The 25,857-nt window shown below is 42.1% G+C and overlaps 1 protein-coding gene and 1 pseudogene across 2 annotated transcripts in view; both read right to left on the bottom strand.

The window, feature by feature from the left end:
- The window catches only part of magi3b (membrane associated guanylate kinase, WW and PDZ domain containing 3b), a 156,300-nt gene that overhangs the window by 81,875 nt on the left and 48,568 nt on the right, over positions 1–25,857 (bottom strand). The gene's annotated exons all lie outside the window — the stretch shown is intronic.
- LOC147200981 (uncharacterized) lies at positions 2,275–3,128 on the bottom strand (annotated as a pseudogene).

The raw sequence follows: 25,857 nt of genomic DNA, 5'->3' as shown, positions 1-25,857 counted from the left end.
CCCTGAGAGGGAACAATACTGTCAAGGCTGGAGGGATGAAGGAAGAGAGTAGGAACGTGGGCGACCACAACAGCCTGGCTCAGGTGTGCGCCTTGACCCGTTAATAACGGCGCATACGGATCATTCGCTGCAAAGATGGAGATGTGGCACTGACTCCTACAAGGATCAGGTGCGAAACAAGTGTGACATCAAGCGTGGAGGGACACGTGACTGCGTGTGTCGGGAAGGACCCATGTTGAGTTGGAAAATGCAGGAAATGTGATTTAAAGGAGACCTACGATGCATTTTTATCACAATTGTTAAAAATTCTCAACTTTCCCGAATACATGCTTTTGTCAAAATACCCCAAGGATCACAAACAGATGCTATTTCTTGTCTTGCTGAAATCCACCCAGTTTCAGGGACTGTTTCAAATGAGTGAAACATCCTTCACCATATACTGCTGGACCAATGGCAAGTCGGGCTTTCGTTACCCTGATTTTCAAGAAGCAGAGACCGAGAGAAGACAATTTGGTGATCAGCACCCAACCCCCCCAGAATCGCGAAAATATGAAGGATTGACAACCACACCCTCAAAAAAGTTTAGCCCATACTGTAATTGCTTATAGATGACACAAGGTAGCACCAAAGGACTATTTTTGTCTAAAGGACGCTTCTCAACTCACTTCGACCATTCCTTGCGAAAAAGGAAAAAAAATCATCTACATATCGCAGAATTTGTAAATATTGAATTGCGAATACGTAGGGGTTCACAGTAAAAACATTTTCACTCACAGAGGCAGCACTACACTGCATATGCATTAAATCGGGCAAGGACAATTCCCTTGAAACAAATTCCCAGAGCAAGTATGTGTGGGGAATCAGAAGTTACCACTGTCAGCTAAAGTGAATCTCATCTGTCCATCCAATAAAATTCTCCAAAAATAATTTCTTAATAATTTGCTAAATCATATCATACATATCTGATTATCTATCTATGCCAGTGATGTACAATGACCACTCGCAGAAGGTTCATTAAAGCCATGTTGCCATTCATGTAGAATAAGTCATGGCTTCCTACAAGCATCATCTATGTCACAGGTGTCAAAGTCAAGGCCCGGGGGCCAAATCTGGCCCACCACATCATTTTATTTGGTCAGCGAAAGCAAATCAAGCATGACAAGTTCCATGATGCTTGCTAAAGTCTGAACCACAATTTCAAATTGCCATACGTAATCCACATTAACAGTCATTATTCTTGACTTTTGTTTTTAAAACCAGTTCATGGTTTCCCAAAATTCATAACGGTCCTCCAAGGGAAACCGTAACTACAAAGTGGCCCGCGACAAAAATAAGTTTGACACCCCTGATCCATGTGCTCAATGAAACATGCCCAGATCATAAAATGAGAAAATTCAATTGTGAGTAACAGTATATTCAGACAAAATCACCTTTATTTCAGTCTTTCTAACGTAAAATGGGTGCCGTGTCGGCTCGATAAAGGTTGGGAAACATTGGTTTATGTAATTTAAGAGGAAAGCCGCAAAACAACTTTGATGTTTTGATTAAGTAATCTAAAAGACAAACTAATCAGATTTCCACTTGATTGTCAGTCATGAGACATCATTAGCAAAAATGTTCACATCCACATGGCATTTTCATCTTGATTACAGAAAGCAAGATACATTGTAATGAGTGTCTTGTTGTTTACATCGATTGAACAATTAAGGAAATTGCCATGGCTCCCAAAATAATTACTTGATAATTTTGTGTGGAATTTTAGCACAAAAGACCAACATCGTTTGTGCTACTCCAATGCAATCTGTGCACAATCATGATATTTACTCACATTTGTTGGGGAGGCGGGGGGGGAGTGGGAGCTGTTGGTTCGACAGAAGGGTTTTAAAAACCATGTTTACATAAATCCACTGAACCCCCAGTCACTACTTACCACCACACCAGAATCTGTTGTTTTACTGTCCACATGGCCCGTTAAGCAAAGCATGCATGTCAAATCTATCACGCTACCCTGGCGGAAGCCGCCGCTGATACACTAATCCGAGAAGACGCACGACCTCAGGTGTGCAAACGCAAGACTATTATCTTGCATGCGGACAAGTTATGTAACCAACTCACTATGTCAGGGGCGTCCAAACTTTTTCACTCCAAGGGCTGCATACAGAACAACAGAACAAATGAAGGCTGCACTCTGACATTCTTGATAATCAAACAACTTTGGATTGATCGATAGATAGATAGATAGATCGATCAATAGATTGATTGATTCTGGGACCTTTAGTCAATATTTGGTACAGTTGTTCCGATACACACTATTTCTGCTCCTTGGTTATGCCGCTCCATGTATGCCTTGCCCCGCAAGCATCTTACATCCTGCTGTTATATGCCCCATCATCTCTGGGATTCTTTGCACAGCATGGACCAAAGGTCCTGTCTGATGTGGTACACCACTGCCTCTATTGATCTTGCTTTTAGGGAGTGTTCATCTGCTACCATGGTTAGCGCCTCCATGCTGTCTTTCAGTCCAGCCTTGTCCAGCCATTAGTGTGTTTTCTTGATGGCAGCTACTTCTTAAATTTGTCAATGGTACATGCCATGCAGGGGCTTGACTTTCCGTGAATGTCCATCTGGCTCCTTCTCCTTACTGGGCTTCCGTTGCCGGAAGCATTCACGAAGTAGGTCATCCCTGGGGGGCATCATCTTGATGTTGTCTTGGAAGCCTTTTGTTTCCTCCTGGATATTGCTCACAACACTGAAAAGTCAGTGGCCCACTTCTTTTCGGTTTGTGAACAGTCTCAAGATGCTGGACTTGGGATAGAATCCTCCATGCATTTTTTGGAGCTCTCTCGTCTTGATATAACTGGCTTGCATCTTTTCCTGTTTCCAGCGGGGTATTTGATTATTGGCAAGGCGTAGGTGTTAACGCCCTGGATCTAATTCTTGTCATTCAGTTGACTATTCAGGATCTCACCCTCCTTATTTGGCTGTGGCTGCCCTTCGATCTGCCTACTCATGGTTGCTATTTGCGTGTGGAATTGCAAGGTATTTGTTAGTGTCCTGCACATTATTAAGCTGCCTTTAGGTAGTTCAATCACTTCAGTTGTCATTCTCTTCCCTCGGCTAGATACCATTTCCTCACACGCACCTATTCCAAATGGCATACCGATGTCATGGCTATAAAACCTTGTGAGGTAAACCAAGTAGTCGATATTCTCATTTTTGGCATACAGCTTGATGTCATTCATGTAGAGGAGGTGGTTGATCATTGCTCCACTTGTGAACCAGTATCCGAAGCCACTCTTGATTATGACCTGACTGAGTGGGTTCAGGCCTATGCAGAGCAGCAGAGAGGACAGAGCATCTCCTTTGAATATGTCATATTTGATATTCAGCTGTGCATCTGGCATTGAGCTGGCCGCCAGAGTTGTAGTTGACAGTCTTATTGAGTTTTTGATGATCTTATACTGTTCCAAGCACTCCAGTATGAATGTTTGTGGCATTGAGTCGTAGGCTTTCTTGTCGTCAAACCAGGCAGTGCCTAGGTTGGTGCTTCTGATCTTACAGTCTTGGGCAATTGTCTTGTCAACCAGGAGTTGGTGTTTGGCATCTCTGGTGTTTTTATCTCTGCCTTTCTGTGCTCTGCTCATGTATTGATCAATATGCCTACTCATGTTGGCTGTTCCGATGTCTGATAGGAGCGTCCATGTGGCACAAAGGTAGGTTTTAGGTCTGTATTTTGATTGGAGTCGCTCCATCTGGGGGTCCTTCATGATGAGAACTGTCTGACCTTGGGTTAACTATTGCGGGTGGTTCATTTTTGCCAGGCATGAAAGGCACACAAGCAAACGTTACATCTTTGTTTTATTCTGTTTGGTTGCTTTCCTGACAATTTCTTACTTGTGATCCCCATCAATTGTTACTATAGCAACAGTGACTCCATGTCATGACTACACAAACATAACCAAGCACAAGAACAATTGCACACACGTAACTCACGAATACACTCTAAATTATAGATGCCACTGTTATTATATACTGTCTATAAACCATTCCTTATTGCCTCCTGTTTTCTTGCATAAACAATATAAAAATTGGAGGTAAGAAAAGCATTCGAGTCAAATTGCATCAGTGCACTGAGGGTAAATACCTCAGGAAGTAACAATTCATTCTGACCATTTCAGAAATGAAAAGAAAATGGACATTATGGATGGTATGAAAATAAAGAACAAACATTGTAGAACCAGGGATAACCAAAAACAACAAACAAATTAATTTATCTATTCATTGTATAATATTAATAATGGCACTGCATCATACTGAGAGCCGTCTGGAATACTCTTAAGATGACGTTCTTTCAAAGCTAAATAAATCACTCAACGTATTCTGCTTGCGTTCACAATGCCTTGTCAGTGGACTTCAACAAAGCTCTGCGGGGAACTGCAAAAACCTGCAGCATTGAACTCATCAGCTGGAATGAGGCAGAGTATCAATCAACAGCAATAAAGGTGCAAAAGGGTCTCCTTTATTGACTCCTTGGCTTGCTGGTAAATGAGACTTTCCAAAAAAACAAAACAAAACCTCATGGTGTATAACACCGTAAAGCCTTTTTCTTTTTAGCAAAAATGCAAAATTGATAGTTTGTCTTCCTTTTAGGGAAAAACAAAAGATGTTTCAGTCGTGCTTGCTGTCAGTGGCAATTCTAGCTTGACTGGCATCTTGTGCGAGATCTTTTGCCATCCAAATTCTCAAATTACTGATACAAATGTCAATTGATTGGCATGCATTAAACAAGAGGAAAAAAAAATAGGAAGCATCTTTTAATTGTGTGAGTGCTTTTTTGGGGGGAGTCTCGTTGCTCCACTCCCAGCAATGTCACTCTGTGCAGCAGCACATAACACCCATGTCTGATACCACCATTGTTTGTAGTCATGCATTATTATTTTTTTGTATATTAACTTCTTTTTTTTTTTTTTTACTTTTTTGGGGGGGAAGGGGGGGGGGGATAAAATGTGTAGTAGCCACGACCTTCTAACCAAAACACATTCCTACATGTAATGTATATTGTTACACCTCTCATACTGGATGTGGCACTACCTATTGAGCAATTTGTAAAGCATCAAGAGTGAGTAGATAAAACCAGTGATTGTTGCAGCCGCCTAATTGCTGGGCCTGCTAATTATCCTTCGTAAACACAACGAGAATCAGCCGTAATTACGTCATTTCAAAGGGAATTTCACATCGCCTTCGACGGCGGGAACACTCGGTGGCCTTTATTCGAGCGGTTTGGCGTGGAGGAGGGCGGAAGTGGCTTCTTCGTCATTTCAAGGTTATGTTGAGGCTTCATTAACTGCAACACAACGCCGAACACGTAATGCACACATTAACAATGTAGCCACGCAAACGCTCACGCACACGCACTCACGGCTGCATGCACGCACTGTAATAGTTGGGTCTGCGAATGTTTCCCGCAGTAAATCTGCAACAGGGGGAATGCTGACATGGCATGATAAATTATAGACTGGATTGAGTGCTGAAAAAAAGTATAGTGAGACCACCTTCAAGCTTTCTGACAATGAAGCACAAAGGCGGGATAAATCAAGCTGTCAAAACACTTAGCGGATCAAGACCACCCTTCCCACACGATGTAGGCCCACTCAGTCGGATGACACGCTGAACGGCGACGCTTATTATTTATCGACACCGATACCCACCAGGAAAACACCACGGAGGGTTTGACAATGGTTAATTTAATCAAATGTAAGTGAACTTTCTCTCTCGCAATAAAAAAAAAAGAAAAGAAAAAAAAATCATGCCATTCTGACAGATAATCCGCTTTCCCGGAAACGCTCCCAACAGGATTAGTCCCCGAAGGGGAGCCGGGATGCATTTTATGGAGGCAAGTGAGAGAGAGTGTGTGAGAGACAGAGAGCGGGAGAGAAAGAGAGGGAGGGAGACAGAGAGAGAGGTAGAAAAAGAGAGAGACAGAGAGAGAGCAAACAAATGGAGCCAAGCAATGCGCAAGGCAAAATAGAAGAAGCAATCGAGGAGTAAGATATACTGTATAGAAAAAGGAAAGATAAAAAATACATTAAAACTAGAATCGTACTCTCCCTGCTAAGGTCAATATGTGGACTTAAGAAAACAAGAAAGAAGACGAGAAGGCTGCAGGAATCAGGAAAGTTTGGTGGGGGGGGGGGCTAAACAGGTAAATATTTTCGTTCTTTGTTTATTCAACCTTGTAAGGTAATTGAGAACCTCATTTGCAACGTGGCTGCAGACAGCAAAGTAAATCAAAGCACATTTTGTTGGGTTGTATGGCAAGGTTGGAACGGATTAATGGCCTGTGCTTTAAGGTTATAATAGTTGAGGTTTTTTCATGATAGTTTTATTTAGTATGGACTTTTGTTTTCTAGAGTGGGTCTGTTTGTTTTCATTGGGGGTTTTGTTTTGTTTTTGTTTTTTCAATTGTTCAAGTGCAAGATTTAAAAGAGATCGCACACAATATGTATTGGGTAATATAGTGAACTGCAATTCCAAACCACTGTTGGACCTGCCTTCTTCTTTTGCCGTATAACAATACCAAAATAAATATTTAAAATCAACTCTGAAAGCTGAATGAGATTAATTGACAACATTTAAACGAAATATACACTTTTTCAAAAAGCTTTCATCTCGTTTAGGAAAACTTTTAATTTTTCAATTTTAGTTTGAGTGCTTTTTTCTGTTCTTGTTAACGACAATAACCTTGATTTGCGCTCATTTCAAGGAGAAAACATCTCAATGCACCACACTACTTTTTTTTCCAAATGTTGGCTTCTATTGATTATATCAAAGTACGGAAGGTGAATTGGAAAAAAAAAATCAAAGCCCTAAAAGTCATCCAACACTCTGGGGCTATTGAAGGACAAATCATGGAAAAAATGACATAACATCATATATCCTTCAGCTACACTTTCATTTTCTAAAACTGAAATCACTTAAATGGTCCACTGTGAGTGAATGTCTGCTCAGCATGTCGTTTCACTTTAAGATGTGTTGTGAAATTGAACGTTTCGCAAGTTGCCTGGTGCAAAGTTTGACTCTGAATAAGTGATAATCTCACTTGTTTGTTAGTTTTTTTTGCCCGACCCTAATTCTCTATCTCCCGTTAAATTGCGAGACTAACGTCACTGTCCTACGCCCCGATGTTTCACACAACAGAAATGGTGGCGTGCGCACATGCTTGGTCTTCATTCATCCTGTCATTCATCCTCTTTAAAGCGGGTGTCAGGCCAACAACGCGCTGATGTGGGTGTTGCTGAGCAGCGCTTAAAGCTGTAGCCTTTGATTAAACGCCTCCATTCCCAGCCTAATGCCCCTGCCTTGAATTATTCAAGTCCAAGTCGGGTGGAGGGGGGGCCAGCTTGTGCATGCTACAAGCTGGCGAAGTGTGTTAGCCTAAAAAACATAATGCAATAACGCTCAGTCATGCATAATGGAAGCGAAGCCGGGGCCGGTGGGATCCGTGTCGTGGCAGGAGAGTATTAACGTGGGGAAGGGAGATCAAGCACTGGGTGGGGTGGCGTTGGCGAAATGGCTGCCGTCTTATGCCAAGGCACACTCCATTCAAAAAGCCAAATTATTTGTTGGCACGTTTGTATTTATTTTCTGTGCTTTGAACGTGACAAAGGATGATGAAGTCGTTAAAGGGCACAGAGTCAAACAGTTTTCAGAACTTTACGTTATTGCTTTGTATCAACACCCCCGTGCTTGAAGCATGCACGCACACGCAACCAGCTCGCACTTATTATACACGCTTCGTACAGATAGTGCACCGGTTCACTTAACACAGTTTAATCAAGGGTCCAGTTCACTAAAAACCTGCGCAATTTGCTTCCAAAATAGAAAAGCGAGCTGGCATATCTTTATTAATGATCATGTCAAATAAATGGAATCAATTCAATATTAATATGAAATTCAGTCCCGAGGCCAGTTTTGAATTTTGATCCAAGTCCGAAATTGATTCTTCTTATTTTTTTGTATTAGCTTCAAAAACAAAATAATCCATCACTTTTTCAATTGAAAAGAACAACTGACACACAGATTAGGCACATACCCAGAAAAAAAAACATTCATTAAATGTAACTGAAAGGGGAAGTTTGCAGTGTTAGAACTCCTAGCAAATTTTGAACATAGCCTCACTTTAATAACCCCTTCCTCCTTCGAGTCTCTGACAAAAGCCACAACCTTCCCTAACCTCCACGAGACGTGCAGCATATGGAAACTGGAAATAGACGACTGCTACGTTGCCACTTTCTAATGTACAATCAATTAAAAGACAAAACCTAGCTGTACCTTTGATAAACGTACCTGTCGTGCAAAAAAAAAGTTGATAATTCAGCCTCACTTCTGAATCCTCTCAGTTGCCTGAGGTCCCTTTGCTCTGCTTCGGTTTGTGTGTATGTTCCCCCAGTTGTTGGCAAACAACGAACATGCATTTTTTTCCCCTGCAAGTGGATATTCCACCATAGTTTCAGCATAATTCCTGAAACGCAAGGTACAAGCCAACATGGGAACGTAGGGTCAAGGAAGATGGCGCCGAACAGGGCTGATTGAAAAAAAAAAAAAAAGGCCTTTCACACACAGCTCCCTGCACAAATTCTGACATGTAAAATGTTGCCCCAAATGTCCTGCTATAATAACGACTAAAGATCCAGGTCTGTCCTAACCCGTAATTGCTAAAACAATTAAGAAGTGTGCTTCACTGATGCGGCCTACAGTATAGAGCGAAAATCCCACCTTGAGTGACTCATAGAAGGCGTATTTAGTCAGACTCCAAAGCAATCTCCCTTTTTGTTGACTGATGAGACAAAAAGTGTCGGCGGTGGTGTTAGTGGGGGTGGAAGAAAAGAGGATGCAAACACACAGTGTGTAAAAAAAAGTGTTCAGATGTAGCAGAGTGCTGTTAAGCATGCATGAGCCCGTTTTTGAATTAGTCTCCTTGATCTGGCACAGATGACGGAGCAGGCGGAATACAAGATGAGGACAGGCCAACACTCCATTTTTTTTTTCTCGCCAAGACTTTACTCCCCGATCGCTTCAAATAAAGTACCTGACACGTGATGACCCGCTACGAACATCTTTAGCTGTCTCTTGTCTGAGTTGAGATGAATTTGTGTGATTGTAAAATAATGCATGGAAACAAATGGATCAAAGGAGTACACATAACAACCTCTTCTGATAATAACGGATTCAAAATCATGACAGTGGTATGCTAGGGGAGGGAACTCTTGTTGCCATGTCATCTAACTGTCACGTAAAATATTAGCAGACCAGCCCAGACAGACTTCTTCTGTTAATGGTAGCGCAGATGCTAACTTTAATTAAATTACAGCGACTAATCAAACGACTCAAAAAATTCAATTGCAATGTTGGTAATTAAATTAGCATTATTTTAAAGCAAACTAATAACCTAGTTACCAATTTCTTGGTTGCTATAACTTGCTTTGAAGTACATGGAACTTGTTTTTAATCAAGCTGTTGCTTTCATAAGCGTGTCAAAACGACCACAATTACTGCGCTAAATAGCCAAATGAACTCCATATTGATAAATCACGTGACGTTTACGTTAAACTCCGCGTGTCACGCTCGAACACGGTTGATCTGATTCACGGAGTGGAGCATGTCAGCGGGGGATGAGAAAACAACATGTCACATGTAAACAGGTGACCAGAGATCTTCATTCGGAATGATTTCAATCAGATTGAGAAAAAACTTCTCTCTGTAAATCGACAAATGTGTGTGTGTGTGTGTGTGTGTGTGTGTGTGCATGTTAGGCAGCTACAGGGCTGTGATGCACCTTGTCATCTTGTCACATCGTGATGCTGACTGCCCATAAAAAAAAGGAGCAGGAGGCAAAACAAGATGTCATACTTTAGCAAATATTTACTAGCTGCCGATCGGAAGAGGGCAAAATAGATTTCCTTCTGGACACGCGGCTGCTTATTGTGCACTTTTAGCGGTGACAATACCCGACAAGGGGAGGCAATAAAGTCAGAGAGTAAGGCGGCGGCATCTGGAGTGGTGATCCATTAAAACGATAGCGGGCAATCTGGCGGCCGACAGGTGCGGCGGTCCAAGATGATGGAGTTGCCGTGCGACATATTGGTGACAATTGCTGCAGAAGATAGAACAAGGGAGGAAAACGCTTGCGCCACCTCCCGCCAACTGGCTGAGAAGAGTTTGTTTGTCCTGCCGCGTTCATTAGCCACAAGGCTGTCTTCGCAGCGTCGACACTAAAACGACACAGGCGGCAAGAAAACCGAGAGATTTGTTTGCTCTCACACTGTGTCAGCATCTGCGTGTGTGTGTGTGTGTGTGTGTGTGTGAGCGAGAGGAGAGGGAAGACAGACACAACAGGATATGTTTTTGAAGCACAGACAGCATCCTTTTTTTCTTGCTAAGCAGGAGTCGGGTACTTACGAATCTGACACACCTGCTTTCCTAAAAACGGATTTAACTGTGTCACATCTTCCATTTATCGGAATCAGACTAAATCACATTCGGTCATTACTTAACTGAACTGTTTTGCGTTGCATCAGGGTGCAGGGTGCCTTTATGTCAGAGGGGCTGCACCATGAATCACAGTTTGGTCTGTACCTTCCTTGGTTTCAAGGTTACACATTGGCAGAGAGGGCATAAAATGGGGAAAATGTCCAAGTGTTTATCTTTTCCACTACAGTGAAACTTCACATTAAAAAAAGTTTTAAAAAAACATCAACAAACATAAAAAGGTGAGTCCTACAACAAGTGAAAATATTCTCAAATCAACAACACAGTGTATGCAATGAAATTAAAACAAAGTATTCTATCTGATAAAGGTGCGTGGAATATCGTAACACAGACTACACACATTCATTGCAAACATACGAATGTACTTTTCAGAAGGCCATTTCCTGCCCAAGAAGCTAATTTGGGGGGTTGTTTCTAATGCAATATTACAATTTCTTGAGATGGTGACTTCTTGATTTTCGATAGTGGCAAACCATTAAATCTGTGTGCCATGAATCAATAAAATGAGTTCCACGTTTTCAAATAAGCCACAAAAAAATGGAATTTTCCTTCATATTGTAATTTCATGAGATGCGGTACAACAACCTAAATATTTTCTTTTTCACAAAGTGCAACCATAGTGGTTTGTTTTATTTTTAGGAAATAAGCGAGGCAGAATAGTCTGAATTATGCAGGGAAAAAAAATGTCACAGCGTTTTTTTTTTTGTCAGAAGAGCCTTTTGGAAGCTATTTAAATGCAGCTGCAGGTTGCTTTTGCAATGCACTATTTTTTTTCTTGTGCTGCACTGATACACGCGTTCTTGTGATGCTGTTTCAAGTTGAACACTCTGCCACACAGATATTGTTAGACATGTCGGCTTCGAGTCAGAGGCTGCCTTGCACAGCATTTGGATACCAAGACGACGTGTCAAGCGCACGAAGCACTTCTTTTATCTATCATATTCTGGATGAGATTTCGGATACCGTCTTTGGACCAAACCAATCAACCTTTCTTTCTCGATCATAAGCCCCGCACTGCAAGTGAAGAGTAACGTCGGTTGTTTTCAGATGAGACTCTTCTCTTTGTTCTCCAGTACAAAATGGTGAGGAAACGTCAAGCTTTGACGTTACCCACAGTGAAAGCTGTTTTTTTTTTTCTTCACACCTTTGCAACGATTCAAATGTTTGGACAGAGGATGCCAGTGATTTGCGTGGCCCGAGCTCCGCTGTGAGGATGATCCAGCCGGGGGCTTTGACTTTGGTGAGGAAGCTAAAGGTGTTAGCGATGAGCTAGTCCAGCGATGTCATTTTGACATGAACCCAGCGGCGCTGAACAGAAAAATAGAAGCGAGGAGAAGAAAAGCGAGGCAAAATGTGTCTCTTTTGTAATGCAATGCATCAGATACACTGATTGGCATAGGCAAAGTGGAAAAAAAAATCAAACTCATTTTAGACGCGGGCCAATTTGGAGTTATGTCTTCCCTCGAAGGGCCGTTATGACAGTGAAACCACAAAATTATCCCTTGTACACAACAAATTAATAGATTACTAGTTTTGAAATCAGTAAATTATCATAGTTTGTTCGATTATTGTTCAAGTGAGTATAAACAGGGTCATAAAATGTTTGCAAAATCTCATCCTTATTTATTACACAGGACAATTTGACATTTCGGTACAGATTTTAGCGAGTTGACACACATGATTTGCTTTCGCGGACCACACAAAATAACCTGGCGGGCCAAATGTGGCCCCCGGCCTTGAGTTTGACACCATGGTATAGTGTTACACTTGTCTGACTTGTGTTTCGGCCTGCGTGGGATTGGTGAAGGTGTGGATGTGGGTGCGAATGGTTGTTTGTCTCTGTATGTGCCCTGTGACTGGCTGACGACCAGTTCAGGCTCTAGTCTGCCTTTCGCTTTACGTCAGCTGTGATAGTCTCCAGCGCCGCCTGCGACCCCGTTCAGGATAAATGATGTTGAAAATGACAAAACTATATCTTTGTTTCATGAAACATGAAAAGTTGAAGTGATGAAGCCAGTGATTTGTTGACATTATTGTTGTAATCGGATTTGTGACTTACTGATTAATGTTTATGCCACACGTGTCTGGTTGAATTTGATGAAGTTGTTGTAGTGAACGGTTAAAAGACTGCAAGTCCAAATGTTTATTAAGTTAAACACTCTCATTGAAATGGATACATGAACTGTCTTTTATATTAATTCATTGGCCGTTATTTTATCTTAAGACTAATTTATAAGACCAAAACATTGTTTATTATAATACAGAGCAGATTCATTTCTTGCTCGTGTTTGTTAAAAGACAAATGGGAAGAAGACCTTGTAAAATAATAGCATATTCAATCGAAATGGCAATATTGAGCTGGGGCCAGCGGGGTGGGGGGTGTTATTCATTTATTCATTCATTTTCCGATCCGCTTTATCCTCACAAGGGATAACCCTCGGTCCACGCAAATCACTGGTATCCTCTGTCCAAACATTTGAATCGTTGCAAAGGTGTGAAGAAAAAAAAAACAGCTTTCACTGTAACTAATGTCAAAGCTTGACGTTTCCTCACCATTTTGTACTGGAGAACAAAGAGGAGAGTCTCGTCTGAAAACAACCGACGTGACTCTTCACTTGCAGTGCGGGCCTTATGATCGAGAAAGGAATGTTGATTGGTTCGTGCGCTAGTCACGAACCAATCAACGTGGGGGGGCGGGGTTAATCACTGGCAATTAGAGTACAGTCGATACATTTCAAAATTGTGGATGAATTCAGACAAATTACCCACTGAACGCCCAAGAACCAAGAGCACAGCCAACCATTGTTACAGCCAAACCACAGCGATGTTCTGCCGCAACATTCATCTTGGAGACAAATGATCGGTCAGTGCGGCAAATAATAACGTCAATAACGCAACGCTGTTCTTTGACCCCACTTGGTCGATAAGCGACTCGGCCAGGCTTTTGCCTCTCCTCTCCTCCTTCCCTTCAATGACCTCTTTCCAACCACGCTCTCGAGTCTGTTACCTCCCCTCCATTAAACTAATAAGACTAATCAGCACAACGGAAGGAGCAACCGCGGGGCCTGCGCGAACATGTCGGCGAGGGGAGATCAATGGACGACATCAAAAGGCTCGGGCCTCGGCGGCGAGGGGCCCGCGAGATAACGCTCACTCCTCCCGGTGCATTTTTCATGAGATTATCCTTTGCCGTTCCGCTCCCAGCTGAACTCCGAAGCGTAGGCCTGGTTTTTAATGAGAGTCGGGACAGGATCTGATCGTGAGTCTGATTCACGCGTGCGGCGGGAGATGAATGCGCACAGGTGAGTTTCTCTTGCCGTGATTCCACATATAGGCAGGCGGTGACGTCTTTTTCCTCTCTCTCTTCTTTACAGCTCCATTAGAGATTCATCTATAATGGACGTGCTGCTAATTAAGGGAGAGTTCCTGCTCCCAACACTGATGATCGAGAGCGGAGGAGGAGAAAATGGGAGGGAGGCGAAAAAAAAAAAGGCCAAATAAAGAAAACGCTTAAGTTGTCGGCAGGTTTGGAAGCCGAGCGAGGATGAACGTGCATGAGGGGATTCAGAAGAGAGCTGACCTTTCGGTCCGACGGCTGACATACGATGGAATGCCAGACTGCACGCGCCACATGACATTTTCTTTATCGGTAGGCACATCACACGGCGGACTGGAAAAGTTAAGTCGCTAAAGTGCTGCAATTCTTTGGTGTGTGGACAACTTTTTCCCCATCATTTGAAGACAGGACAATCATTTTTCCCTGAGGAACCTATACTCACAAGTTTGACGAAAGATTGCCATGGTTTATTTGCACAGTGAGGACACGTTTAACCCACAATGGGTGAAAATCAATGATATAAAGAGTACTTTTTATCCTCACGATATCCAATACTCTCAAACTATTAAAACTAGAGCTGTCAAACGATTAAAATATTTAATCTAATAAAAAATGCAACCGTCATAATTAACTCAAATTCACTAAAAATTAATCGGGATTACTCACGCATTTTCGATCGTTTCTGAATTTCCTTTTATATTTTTTTGTCCTATTTTTCCCCATTTTAATGCTCTCATCAACGTGGTATCATGAATCAGTTTTCTATGTGCAAAATGCAAATATTGCAACACTGGAGACGTTTTATTTTAGCTAGGTCGCTACCACTGCACCGCTGAACTTTCGTTGTCATGTCACCGCCTCTGCGCACCGTCACTGTCAGACGAACACAGAGGAGCTCCACCTGCTTTATTTATATGGACACGGAACACTGTAACCTTCCACACAAAATAGTTCCAAACAAGTAACAATCGTGTCAGTGGCGTATTCGACAAGCTGCCTGCTCTTTATTCACCAGAGGCTCATCAACCTAGTCTCTTATTTCTCTCCCGAAACAGTGTCTTCTCCCGCTTGGTATACCTTAACCTTCTCCGCTACGTACAATCTCTACACAGCTTGTAATGGAGGCTCTCGCTGGCAATCTGTAGTGGAGTCATTAGATGCAATGCGAATGATTTCAGCTTGAGTCGAGCTGTGGACAATGTTGACAGGCTTGCATGCAGTAGCCATACATTTAGCTATGGCTTCAGCAAATTTGTTCTTCGTCGTGTCATCCATTTTCTTCGCTTTGAAATGATCCATAGCTGTCTGTCTGAGACGAGGGGGCGGGGTACTCATGTCAGCTGTGTGCTTGGCCATTAAGTGGTATTTCAGACTCGACGTGCTATGATGATAGCTCAGTTTACGACTGCAAAACATCCAGGTAACTTTGGTCTTTTCAGTGGAACAATCTGGCAACTTTTTAAAAGTAAACCTTCCATTCATAAACTCTAAGTATCCGTTTTCGGTGTCTCGCGCTGCCGTGGCTGGCAAAACAAACGTGCGTGGACCTACACAGCGCGCTTGTTGTTTTGTTTCTGGTTTATTTATAGAGCAACGTAACATCCGCTGTGACGTGTGCCGCGTTAATCTCGCGAGAAAAAAATTAATCCCGTTAAAATTCATTTAAATTAATGCCAATAAAGACGCGCTAAACTGACAGCTCTAATTAAAACGTATTTTAATAGCATTTGATATGTTTTTCGATAATTTTTCCTCAGGCTGCTGCAATTTCACTTGATATGTTTTTTGTTTTTGTTTTTTCGAATTGTTGTGCCGCTATCTTTTACTCAAGGTATTGGACCTCAACCTGTTTGTTTTTCTGTCCATTTTTCAAGGCGCTGCACATTCTTTGGAAGCCCGCTCGCACACTTAAATTGCCAGTTCTGTATTTGTTTTCACAGTTAGCCACCTTGTTCTCATTTCTCATTTGTGGCTTGGCTTTAAAAATAATGACACACGTCGATCAACAAGCTGCACTGCTTCCTGTCCAAACACCAACACTCAAAGAGGTTTCAGTGATGCACTAAGCCGGACTTTGATGACTGCATGAGGGTCCAGTAGTTGCATCGAGAAACACGACACCCTGAAGCCTTTTGTGCATCCTGCAGTTTCACAAGAATTATCTGACAAACAGCTCAAACGAGCGTCGGCACATTTTCTTTCTTACCGTCTCCAAAAACATCAAACACGCAGCTAGTCATTCTTGAATAAAAGGCGAAAACATACCAGCTTGGTTGGGTGTTCTACCTAATTAAATTGACTCACCCGATCCATGATGGTTGTTATCAGTCCATTAAATGGCTTTTATTCAATTATCATTGGAAGACTGGGGACCACAGTCACTATGGTTACAATAACAATAAAAACAGAGAGTGGCAACCAGGGCTCAGACAGCAAGGCTAGGTCACGTATCCGACCTCGACGCATCTGACCCCGCCCCAAGCCAATGACCAGTACACATCATTAATTTTCCGCTCACAATTAACATGGTCTGATTAGAATTAATCAGCCACCTTCTAAGCTTGCAATTTGTGCTGCTGGGCTCCCACTTGTAACAGACACTTCATAACCACATAAAATATAGGCTGCATAATATCCCCACAGTTGCACAAACATTGATGAAATAATTATTTGGATCGATACATTTCAGCTTTTTCTTTGACTTTCTTGCAACACATAAAGACAAGCCACAAGAGGAGAAGTATACGACATAGGAGAATATGACGTCGAAGAATGTGACGTACAATTGAGTGTCGACGTCACAAGTTATAGCCATGAGACTAATTAGCAGAACTCCGGTCAGCAGAGTCAAAAGCTACTTTCGTAACTACTGCTCTCCACTATCAGTGGAATTTGGTAGACAGTTTTTGCCAAAGAAAGCAGGAAGCAGCCTTAAGATAAAATGGAAATCCAGAAAGGAAGGTATGGCTGGTGAACAGCTAATATTAGCAGTTCGTGCTTCAGTGTTTGATTGATTCAACATATTTACCACATATGACCACTTATTTGACCAAATGTTAAAATTTTACTTAAATTGACTGCATGTCGCAAGTTATGGAGGGGAAGAAATCAATTTCAGTCAGTGGGGTCAAAAGCTACCTTTATATTCTCGTGCTATCTGCTAGCGAGCTAACTGCTGACTGGCTAACCGTCTGCTCTATGCATCGCCACGTCATAAAACGTAAGCGTATACTTACAGATTTTTTTTTATATTAAGGTAAATAGTATAAATTGGTGACTTCTTTTGAAACTGGAAAGAAAACCCCTTCATAGTAATGTATTGTTTTAATGCACAGGTATCAAACTCAAGGCCAGGGGGCCAGATCCGGCCCAGCATGTCATTTTATGTGGCCCGCGAAAGCAAATCATATGTACTTCCATGAGCTTTGCTAAAATCTGTACCGAAATGTCAAAATGCCATGTGTAACATGTAATGTTGAGATTTTGCAAACATTTTGTCACCCTGTTCACACTCACTTGAAAAATAATTGAACAAACAACAAATAAATAGACTGATTTCAAAACTACTCATCCAAACTGTTTTTGTGTGTACAAGTAATAATACGGTGTGATGATTTAACATTTATTCGGTTTCACTCTCATAATGGTCCTCCGAGGGACGATGTTAGCTCCAAAGTGGCCCGCGACAAAAATGAGTTTGACACCCCTGTTTTAATGTATCACAGTGCTCAACTTAATTTTGCAATTTTAGGACTGCTAAGAATGTTAATATGTAAAGTGATATTTTGTGCAGTTAACACAAGGTTTATGAGAGAGGAGATTTGGCCCTAAAAACTTCACTACTTTGGTTCAAATTAATTTCATGGGAAAATGTGTTTGGAATGATTAATTGTTTTAAGTTTTCAATGTATTTTACTTGACTAAAACAGGACAAAATGTATCCCTGACTAAAGGGCCTCTTGCAATTTGCCATTTTAATTAAAATCCTTTTGCAGTCTAAAACAAATCATTTGTCAAAGGGTGACGCAGCGTAAAAGAAAGGTGAGAGAACAAAGTATGTCAGCTCATGCTGCTGGCTCAACTTGATAAAATAGAATAGCATGAAATCAAAGAGAATATATTTTGTGGCGCCTGGGGGCATTTCTGACGATTCTCGAATCACTCAACTTTTCACCACGGCCAACTGTCAACTAATGCTGGGCAGATTTTCATGCCGTCTTTTATTCATTTCTGCACTCGGCTACAATCACGCGAACTCTCTTCCGATGAAGAATTTATTCCCGACGCAGGTTGTCCTCGCCCACGCAGCAGCTAGCTCGTCCTTGTCCCCTCTTTGCCGTCAAGCGGGCGACTAAACTTCCGCCGAGTGGCGTTCTCCCTCCTCATCACGACGCAAGATGAATATTTCAGGCTTCAATCTCGCAGCCGGATGTCGCATCGAGGAACATCACCTCCGTCAGCGTGAGTCTTAAAAGTTAACTAGATGCTGACTGAGGAGAGAGATTAAAATGACACCTGCTCTGAGCAGGGTACTCGTATGACAATAATCGGGTTGAACTTGAGCTTTTCCCCCCCACTCTCAATCAAAGTCAGCAAAGGCCTGATTATCAGATTGCTTGAAAACATCGTCCTGAGTGATTATCCTATGATGTGAAGCGTGTTCAGTATTCTTTTTTTTCCCCATCCACGATCTGCTCAAAAAACACTTGGGTTGGACCATCGCAGATGTTAAACCAGTTCAGTATTAATGATTTTAATTTAAATTCTTATTTGCATGGTCAAAGAGGGTAAGTGACATGTTTTCTTCGGTAAGCATCTTAACGTCAGCAAACGTCTTGGAATGTAACCCACAATAGGCTAAACATGAGTTCTGAATCCTCAAATAACTCAATTCAACTCAACTCTATTTATAGAGCACTTTCAAACGGTCATCGCTGCATACAAAGTGCTGTACATGGAGCAACTAACATATATACAACAATAAAGCAATAAATCAGGAACAAAGATGGTAGAAGGCACCAAACAGTAAAACTAAGATCAAAACTGAGTCATGCTGAGTCAAATGCCGAAGAATACAAGTGAGTTTTGAGGCGGGTTTTAAAGATGAGCAGCAAGGGGGCTTATAATAAGGCCAACGACAAGCTGAAGATACACTTTCTTAGTTTTGATTATTCTGTATAATTGTATTTTTGTTTATCGTTTGCTCTTTCACGTTCTGCTCTATGAGTGTGAGCTACACAATGTAGAAACAGAGCTGAATTTCCAATCGTTTAGCACCCTGGGGCACAATAAGGTAATTGTTTGTTACGCGTCACTGTATTTTCGTCACCAAACAATAGATGAGCAGTAAGAACCAGAGGTGGGTGTAAATTACATCCATTGTCTTTTTCCCGGATTTATCAAAACGATAATCCTTGAATCCACATGGATTCATCTTTGTCGTTACGCAGATGACACAATAAACGAGAACTTTTCTTTCCAAAAGAAGTCATAAAATTAATGACTTAAGTCAACTTGAGTCTGAGTCATGACTTGTGTCCCTCACCTCTGGTAAGAACGCTCATGGCAAATTCTTCCTTGTCATGTTTGGGATCCCTCACAATGTTAAAAATCAGTATGTGCATTAGATGTGTAACCACCACAAAGACCAGAGAGCTGTTGAGCAGTAAAAAAATCAAGCAATTGTGATGTTGAGAAGACTCGCAAGGCCCAGGGCCCCAGTACATTTGGGTGGGAGTTTTTTTTCTTTCTTTCAATATCCGAAAAGAGAGCTCAAGGCGGGAAACTCCTCTTGTAGCATTTTGTTTCACTCAAGTTGAACATGAAGCCTTTATTGTCCTACGGTGGATGCATGACCTACTTCTTTCTACCACGCGCACACATGCACACACCCATATGCCGAGTTACCCCGCAATCTACCACATCTAAGACTTGGCGTCGCTATGTGTGGGTGTGCGCCACCTGCAAAGCGACACATGGGGAAAGACGGAACGAGTACGTGCACGCCACCCCTGTTTCCTTTGCATTTTGTTGATGCCGCAAGGCCTCCTGGGAAGAATGCACATCCATACACAGTTCGTTTGCCTTTCACTTCACGCATCTCCTCAGTCAGTTCTGAAGGGAAGCAAAGCAACTTTACTCTTGGAATCCAACATAAATGCATGACGTTATATTTAAACTCAGGGAGCATTTTCATTCAGATGAATGCAATCTGGAGTTCAAAAAGCGATTCCTGCTCTAGTTCTCTGTTTGGTTACTTTATATAGCGAAAAGGTATTGGTGAGTCTGGCTTTCGTGTCCATGACAACCCGTAGTGGCACGGGGGGACCGAACAGGCACACACGTGCATCTACTTGTGGGAATAGAGCCTACAATGTGGTGGTGGTTGGGGAGGAGGGGGGTGTTTGGGGGGGGGGGGGGTCCATAAAGACGATGCAAGCATTTTCACTTGTGCAGGCTGCACTTCATGCACTCCACAGAGTCAAAAAGTGACAGCTTCAGTACTGATCAATGCGAAGGCCGACCAGTTTGATACACGTTCCTGAAATGATACATTCGCTCAAATGGCCTTTATTAACATGGTTGTCCTTAATATTTAATGATATTCATCCCTGTGAAGACACTGATCACGTGAAGTATTCCTCACAATACTAATCAACAGTAATTTAACAAGTTAGGAAACATAAATATAAATATGCAATTTCTCTCAATTCCATTGATGTTCAGGTCTATCATATGCAGTAATCCCTCGTTTATCGCAGGGGTTACGTTCCAAAAAGAACCAGTGATAAGTGAAATCCGTGATGTAGTGAACTTTACTTTTTTACAGTTATTATACAATACTTAACTATATATACCAGGGGTGGGCAATTCTTTTCCCGGGGGGGGGGGGGGGGGGGCAAATGAGAAGCAGAAAATATTGTGGAGGGCCGGGCCAAAAGTTAGAAATAGAAATAGAAATAGAAAATAAAGAAGATAGCACAATGTCTTTGTATGCCAGTAATAATGTAACATTCTCTTCCACTATCACACTCAGCACCGGTTCTCCTCAAGGATGTGTACTGAGCCCCCTGTTGTTCACGCTCTACACATTTGACTGCTCTCAGACTCTTATTAGCGGTCCAGTTTGCGGAAGGTTTTTAGCATGATAACAATCAAATCATTCTAGGAAATGTTCATTTACTCGAGCCACAAGCAATTCACTCTGAGCATGGAAATTGCCAGAATCGGACTGAGTAAGAATCGCTTCCTTGTTTTTCAAAGTCTCGTAGATTTGAGTCTTTCCGACTCCAGGCGTCTCCTGAATATTTCGTACTTTGTTACCTGCTTCGTTTAATCAGATACATATCACTTTCCCTTCCATGGTCATTACTCTCTCCCTCTTTCTTCGTCTTCCCCTCCCTCCCTGTGCTCTGCAACTTGAAGTAACTGCGCCACCTGGTGTTGAAATACCTGTCATTACAAGTCCAAACGAAATGAATGCAATCAAACCTTAATTGTTCACCAATCTTCGGCGGGCCGGATTAAAAATACCAACGGGCCGGATCCGGCCCGCGGGCCGTAGTTTGCCCACTGTTGATATATACAATGAAATCAAAGACCAAAACCTGTTTTTAGGCCCAATTACAACAAAAAAAAGCATTTTCAACAAATAACTATACTAGTGTTTGGAAATGCTGTACGTCGACACGCGGCGCGGCCCGACGCGTTCTGATTTAAAGGGTTAAAAGCATTAAAAAACTGCACGAAAAAAATCCGTGAAACAGCGAAGCTGCGGAAAGTGAACCGCGTTAGAGCGAGGGGTCACTGAGGAAAATGTAATATTTTTATACAGTATATATATGAAGAACAGGCACAAAGCTGGTGACCACTTGCAATGCACTGTGTTTAGTTTGCAGAAAAATATCTTCAACAAATAATCAGATAGTTGCCGCTTATCAGACGCTAACACTTTTAAGACTAATCTGCGCAAAGAACAGTGAATGCAGCCCTCATTACCTTTTGGTTGTGATGTGAGATGTAACATTTTCCATACTTTGTAACCTTATAATGCAGTATTGAAATGAGCTCTCCGACACATCAGCGCGCAGATGAAATTCTCATTGGCGATTGGACACGGAATGGGACAGTGATGCACAACGAGTCTAATGAGCGTGTCTAATGTGACATTCATTGACACTTGTGCTTAATTCACCGCGGCCCACCTGAGCCTAGCGTGGTCTGACAGAAGATGGAGAGTGCGTGCGGATTCAAAATGACATCTGTCTTCTCCTATTGCTACCTGCACCCAATTTATCTTTATCTCGAACAAAAAGATGTCAAAATTTGACAGTGAGGCTTTCATTTCTCATGGGCCTCTAGGGGCACATTTTCATGGTATGTGGACATTGCGATGTATTAGACATTGGCACACAATGCGTTATGAATTCATAATTGTATGTGGGTTGTTGCTCAGTGAGAAGACGATTGTGGAATTGCAAATACCTCGTTGTGACAACGCAGTAGCATAGAGACAAAGGCAATAAACATGCATATACACTTGTCCTGGCTGTTCAGTGACCTGGGAACAGAATATTTCGATTTGCGCTACTTCCTACGGGAAAATCATAGAAAGGCTTGGGCAAATTAGATGCTGAATAGATTTTGTTCCTCCGCTAAGGTTCGGCTTCATCGCTGGAGCAACGCGGTTGTGTTCAAAGGGAAAAAAGTTCTGGAAAAAGTTTGATGAACATTCCTTGTGATTGGCTGCCAAACTTACTCCTTAGCTATGCCTGCTCGTCAATGACGTGCAATAGTGGAACCATAAACTCATCTCTCTCTTGCTGCGCCAGACAGACTATAATCTATAATGCATGAGCGCTGGTCCAGTGGCAGCTGCTAGGAAACGAGTCACATCCAATACTCTGTAGCAAACACCCCCGTTATAGCACCCACAAAATCTCATTAGATCATGAGTATATTTCACTTGGATGCAAGCACGATGCCTTAGTTAGTGGGCAAAACCAAGGCAGGAGGCGATGTAAACATTTTGTGCAACTATGGAATCGGCCCGAACAATGTCGGCGACGGTGAAGTGGGATTTTTTTCATGGTTGACAAGAACGTCGGTGTTCCCTCTGGTTACGTGTCAGTGCACATACTGTGACACATTCATATAAGAGCTGCTATTTATGGTACAAAGTAAATTCAGATCCAAGCTCAATGCAGAAATTGCTATTCACAAGTCATGCTCACGCAGCTTCCTTGGCAACCAACCTGGTGTTGAGGACATTGCTTCCAGGCAAGAGAACAGCTAAAGGAAGACTATTGTCGTATCAAGAAATTGCTTTAAAATTAGACTCACTTAAAATGGGATGAAGGGATTGACTACCTCACATAGAAAAAAAAGGACAGGGAGATATGGTAGGGAAAGATGAAAAGAAAACAACTGAAATCTTTTATTTTTCCATTTTATTTAAAATGTTTAAAAAAAAAAAGTTTTGCCACCGAGCCATGTGCGGAATCTGGTGGGAGCGTCACTTGCCCCAAGCCGACAACATGTGTCTGATGAAGATGAAGCAACAGCGTAGATGAACGGAGTTGCTGACTTTTCTTTGGTCATCTGACGAGTAGGTATGAGTCAGTCTAAGATTCTGACGGGATTACAACTGTGAGCAAAATTATTCCGGTTTCAAAGTATTGCAATCATGAGCTTTAAAAAGTACCATTTTAATACGTTAGGGTAAATTACTTTTTTTCCAACAAATCTCTCTCTCTCTCTCAAATCTCTCTCCAACAAAGCTCTGCAGGTACACACTAAATAAACAAAGCCACGGAATTTTTCTGAACAAAATCAAAAAGTAATACAACAGTAAAAGTACTTGTTCCTCAGAAAACGAGTCGTGATTTTTCTGCTTTGTGAAGCAAGGTTAAGATAAGATAAGATAAGAAAATAAAACTTTATTAGTCTCGCAATGGAGAAATTCCCAATTCACAGCAGCAAAGTTATGAAAGGAAGAAGTAGAACAACAAAATATAGGAGCTGCTGCAAAGGCAGCCACTCACGCGGCGCCATTTTGAAGTCAAAATAACACAACACAACACATAGGACACCGACAGTCGTGCAATCTTCACCAATTTTCTGCATACACTTTGTTGTCTGAAGCAGTGATAGATGAAAGAGGAGAGGATCAAAGTGTCCTTTCACCAGTGGATCAGAGACGCCGTGCTGAAAATGTGCACACGTCGGCTACAAGCTAAGTTTTGAAAGCAAACACGAAGCTGTAGCGTCCATTGACGAAAAGAGATGAGTTCACTTCTCCTGTCCCACGTAATCCGCTTCAAACTCCAAGCCGCGACTCCCAGTTCCAAATCCGCATCGGCGCTCCGCGCTAACGCTCCTTTCTTCTCATCGTCGGCTCCTCAAGCCTTATATCCATCCAGCCGCAGACCGTTCATTAGCACCGATCTCTCCGCTGAACAAAGCGGAGCTGTGAAAAATGCTGCGCATTACAGCCGCAAGACACAAGCGCCCCGGGACTGTCCAGCAACGACAGTCAAATGGCGCCGACATTCCTCCCAGTCAAAAACAGTGCTGGTATACCCATGCTGCCGAGAAGGCGCAACCACCAAGCACAGTTTCCTCCTTGATGAATGTCGTGGCCAAAAAATGCTGAAAAAAGTCCACATCAGGTCCACACGACGTAACAACAAACACAAAGTGACAAAACAAACACAAAAACAACAAAAGAAGCAAGGCTCATGAGAGCACTTGCTGACGGCTGCCTAGCCGGGCGCCATCTTGACTTCAAAGTCAAGACTTCAAAGTTAGAGCATAAACAAAACAAGGTTAGCCATGCTAGTTAGCTAGTTATCGACCTCAGACATCATTTTCATTTTTTTTGTTTATTAAATCATCCGTGCCATCTAAGATAGTCCAAAGCTAGCTTCAGCATCTGGTTGGGCAATTTAACATTTGCCCCACACCAACAACATTTGTCTTTCATGTCGATAAAAAGTGATAAACAGAACTGTGAATCACGCTCATTAGGTCACTTCCTCAGGAGAGTTGGCAGGAAGCAGGAAATTACTGCCATGTTTTTTTTGTGTTTGTTGTGTGTTATGTTTTGTTTCAATCAAATCATTGCTTCGTAACACCGTAACGAGCTACTTTCTCCACAGTTCCTTCTATGGGGCACTGCGTCACTTCCTCCCCGAAGATCATGACGCTCTGACATCAAGAAGTCCGTTGAAGGTGAACATTCTAAAGAAGTGATTCGCACATGTTATTCCGCTGCAGGCATGTAAGCACGACAGATTGGGCAAGTTAAAAAAAAGGTATCAGATTGTTTGAAATACACAGCAGCGGTCCGCCTCCAGATACCCCTACCAGTCTCCCACATCCCCCTTTTTCTTCCTTCTCCCAGAAACATGCACAGGGAAACACTGTCAACTCTAACTAGGTCAAATTTCCTAGTGCAAGAGTGATGGAGGACAATATGGAAAGATATTGATACATAGGAACTTCCTGCATCTGAGTTGTGTTTGTTTGTTTGTTGTTTGTTTGTTTGTTTATTGTTCTTCCCGTGACTCAAGGGAGAAGTTTGTTGTCAACACGGGAAACCCCTGCAGCGCAACTCGAACATCTCAGCTACTTGCTTTTAGTAATAATACAAAGCTGCATTGTACTGTATTATATAAATACATAAATATATAAGAAACAGCAAAAAAAAACTAGATTCTATTTAGTGTAATTACTGTACGTACTGTGGTATTTTGCGTGCCTTTAAGGAGCTTGGCCTAGCAAGCGGCAGCAGGAGCTAGAGTCAGGTTGGCTCTACAGCACCTCGTGTGTTCTCATTTCACAGTTGAGTGTTTGTCCCGTTCAATAAAATGTGCAGGGTTTTATGTGCACAGTGGGCTCAAGCTACAATGTGACTGAGTTCGGCCACCCAAAGTTCACTGACACTCACCTGATCGGCCAGACAATTTTTC

This window comes from Hippocampus guttulatus, chromosome 8, assembly GCF_054856545.1.
Source record: "Hippocampus guttulatus isolate MCC_2025c chromosome 8, RoL_Hgut_1.0, whole genome shotgun sequence".
NCBI lineage: Eukaryota > Metazoa > Chordata > Actinopteri > Syngnathiformes > Syngnathidae > Hippocampus > Hippocampus guttulatus.
Note: the sequence above shows the minus strand (reverse complement) of the source record. Positions and strands in the feature narration are given on the sequence as shown.